The sequence below is a fragment of the Lygodium microphyllum genome, chromosome 21, assembly GCF_053477565.2.
Source record: "Lygodium microphyllum isolate KBCC chromosome 21, Lygodium_microphyllum_v1.1.10, whole genome shotgun sequence".
Taxonomy (NCBI): Eukaryota; Viridiplantae; Streptophyta; class Polypodiopsida; order Schizaeales; family Lygodiaceae; genus Lygodium; species Lygodium microphyllum.
The window spans coordinates 67,638,456-67,642,355 of NC_141155.1; the positions used below are offsets into that span (position 1 = coordinate 67,638,456).

Consider the following 3,900-nt stretch of genomic DNA (forward strand, 5'->3'; position numbering starts at 1 on the left):
TCTGATTTGATCCTGAAGAAGAGGCTGAGAAATTGGATCACTCCTTCGAGTCACCCTCTTTGATCCTTCAAGCTTATCATTATCTCTTTTCCACTTCTTCTCAACAAGCGCTTCAAATCCTTGAGATTTTGCCATATAAGCATAGATAGAAAAGACATCAACTCGATCATCCCATCAAGTCCCTTTTTTTATCACATCACCTATGGCTGAAAGTCCAGATGATGAAGCTTTTCCCTTTTTCTCTACATGCAATGTATAGGACCATAAAGGAGATTTGTCGTTCGACAATTGCTCTAATTGAAGACCATAGGCAATGAACTCACTTCCCGCCTCTCACATCACATAAGAAGAGGGCAAAAGAGACTCCTCCAACAATTTCTTCATACCACCCTTACCAAAATTTGGTTTGATCATCTATATTGTATCTCCAAAACATATCATCTTGTCTTTTCAAACTACCAACTTCAGCCTTCTCGCCTCTTCAAAATCTTGGTAGTCCTTCCGCTCATGGTTTGGACTATCACACCACATGCAATGATGGACACAATCATTCCTGGAAGAATTTGTAGGAGTAGAAGAGGTTGGAATTGAAATTGGAGACACATGATGAGAAATAGGAGAAGTAGTGGATGGTGCAATAGGAGAAGTAGGAGAGGTTGTGGTAGGAGAAGACATCACTGATGGTGAGTGCATCCCATTGTGCAAGTGAGCCTTCCATCTCCACCTCTTTGTTAGAGTAGAAACCGCATTGATAGCATCCTACCAATCCGTCTTCAATCCCATAGACTGTCTATGGTCCTCTAGTAGCTCTCCCAACTCATCTTGAAGTGCAGGATCAACCACCTACAAGAATAACTCCACTTTCTCTGAGTTTAGAGCTCTTTTCTCTAGTGCATCCAATTGGTTGTATCGCTCTTTGAACTCCTGCAACAACTTAGAAGCAAAAAGTCCTTTGTTGAGATGATAGACCCACTCTCTAAATGTATTTTGCGTAGCAATCCCATAATCCTCCAGAAAATATTCATATTTGAGTGCTTTCTTGAAAACATTCCGATTAGAGTCTTGCATAAACAAATCTGTCACTCGAACCCACAAAGTAGGCATGAGAAGCTGTAAGAAGTAATTGCTCCAATTGGTCACTAACCACAGTCTTGATCACTTTGGTCGCACCAAGCGTATGCTTCTATTCTTAATGCAATAGTCGTTGTTGATTCAGCTATTGACTAATGTAACTGTTGTTGTTGCTACGTAGATAACTGCATTTATTGATTCTATATCATAATGGCTGAAGAAAGAGTTTGTAATAAAGTCTTCATCTCATCAGTTGAAAATGAAGAAGCAATCAATGAAGAGGGTGGATTATTCGAAGAGTCTTCCATCTCAATTACTAGAAGCAATGCTTTCACATTGGGTTCACCAGGCACGGAATTTCCGTGGGGTTCTTGAAAGTCATTTGCCACAGGGATGCTTTGCGATGGGAGTACTCAATGTAAAATAATTATCCAAAAGAATTTTAGATTCAAGACAAATGAGAAAACAAATTCTTTGATTTAAGATATAGACAAGTTACAAGATCAAAAGACACTTGGTCAAGGGAAGTTAAAGGATATTATCAAAAAACATATGATTAGTTCGAGATGGAACATGTGATGACAATTTGTTTATTGATATGATAATGTCAATGTTGAGAAATTTGTCATGTCTCTTTCAAGCAAGCAAAATATCACTCGCCAATTGGAACAAGGTTGAATCTCAAACTGAGAGAAGAGTAGGTGGAAAGTGATTGATGAAGAGAACTTCCAGAAGGGCGAGGAGCTCAATGCTCAAACTCTATAGCCTCGGCGAGGAGCTCAACGCTCTAACTCAAACCACTCTCATAGAATTTTGATGACGAATACTTCGAAGAGGCGAGGAGCTTAAAGCTCGAACTCAAGAGCTTCTCTCCTAGAACTTGTTGCAAGATCTTCAAAGAGGGCGAGGAGCTTAAAGCTCTGACTCAAGCCACCCTCATATGCGACTTGATGACGAAAACTTCAATTTAGGCGAGGGGCTCAATGCTCAGCCTCAAGCCTCTCTCTGCAAATTTGATGGCAAAGCTTCAAAGAGGTGAGGAGTTTAAAGCTCGAATCAAGAGCCTCTCATACGTGATCTTGATGGAGAGATCAAGGAGGGCCCTTTGCACCTCTTCTACCCTCCTTATATAGTTTTTCCTTCCACACGTTGAGTTTAACTTTGTGGGCTTCTTGTTTAGATTGTTTAAAGCTAAGCTTTAAAAGCTTACAACGTTTAGAAAACAAAATCAATAGACTTAATGGCTTAAAGCTTTTAAGCTTTAAACATTTTTTTGCTTGCAACCCTATCTGTCCCACAAAAATTGTTGTCGAATCTTCTATGTATGTTCCAAAAATATGCCATTGACTATGCCTTGAATATACTGCCATCTCTTTACTTGCATCATCGATCTGCTCAACTTTCAGGGTGAGGTCACCATCAGAGCCATAAATCTTGCCGAAAGAAGTCAACTCCATGCAATCGTATATCCAGCTAATACATCAGTACTAGCAACGACTCATAGAATATTAGCTCCTGCAGTTTTGAACAAAGACTTAACACTCTCATTCTGAATGATGTGACCGAAGCAATCATGTGAACCTAAGTATTTAACTACTCCCTAGAATCCCTAGCTGTACAATTCATCCAAGGTTTTCCTAGGAATTCACCGAAACAGCTCTCTTCCCGTGTGTCATATGCTCCTTGAACCACAAATCTATACTCAAATTTCTTAACAAAATCCAAGTATAGAAAATCTTCTTATGATAAGGTCTCCTCTCCAACCACAACCGTCATTGCTTGCACATCCTTCCCAATTGCATAGTTGACACAGAGCTGATTTGAAACATCCACATGATTTTTTCTTATCATCCTCTCCCCAATAGCACTCTTCATCAATCGTGAAAGAGATGGAAGAACATTGATGATTGGAGGATAAATCTGTCAATTGTGAAGTTGTCAATCAATGTAAATTTGATCCTCAGTGATATACCCAGTCAAATCAAGAATTGGATGAGTAATATCATCATTTGGCATGGTCAAAATGGGAATTTGTGTAATGGATCCCTTTCTCCCTTGGATTCTTCCTACATGCTCATAAATTGTGGCCTAGTCAATGTACATATAACTAGGATATCCAAGACGACCACGAACTTCCTCTCGTGTTATAGGGACCTCTTGTAGAGCATCAACATATGAACTCATGTCTGTGAGAATAACAAGCACATGCTTGCCAAGATCTTATGCTAGATACTCAGCTGTTGTGAGGAGAATCCTAGGAGTAATAATACGCTCAATGGTAGGATCATTTGCCAAATTCAAGAATAAAATAACTCTCTCCATTGAGCCATTTTCTTCAAAATCATGTTTGAAAAACTGAGCAGTTTCCATGTTCACTCCCATGGCCACAAACACATAGCAAGGTTATCTTCTTGAACATCATCCATTAGATTTTTGTGTCATTTCACAAGACGTGCTTGGCTGGAGATCTAGGCTACAATTTCATTGTGAGATAGACTTGCTACATAGCATAAATACCTTCCTGTGTGTGCTTTGAAGTTCACACAAACTGGAGCTTATGAGATCCAAGATAGGTATGATTATGTACCAACCTTCCTTGGCCTATTAGTATTGTAGTTGCACATACTTTTAGCACATCTACAAGAATTACCCTATTTGGATCAATACCCTCCTCTAGTATTTCACCATAGAGTTTGAGGACCATATTGAAGGGGCCATGTAGGGCATATCCAATGATCATTATGCCCTATGATACAATGCTTCGACTTGGCAACTTATCAAACTCTTCATGTGCTTCTTGTAGGCTAGAACACTTGACATACATGTCCT

The 3,900-nt window shown here is 39.4% G+C and overlaps 1 pseudogene; it reads right to left on the reverse strand.

Annotated features, from left to right (window-relative positions):
* Window positions 1-2,664: 2,664 nt before the first annotated feature.
* LOC148018110 (V-type proton ATPase subunit B 2 pseudogene) lies at window positions 2,665-3,470 on the reverse strand (annotated as a pseudogene).
* Between the last annotated feature and the right edge of the window lie 430 nt (window positions 3,471-3,900).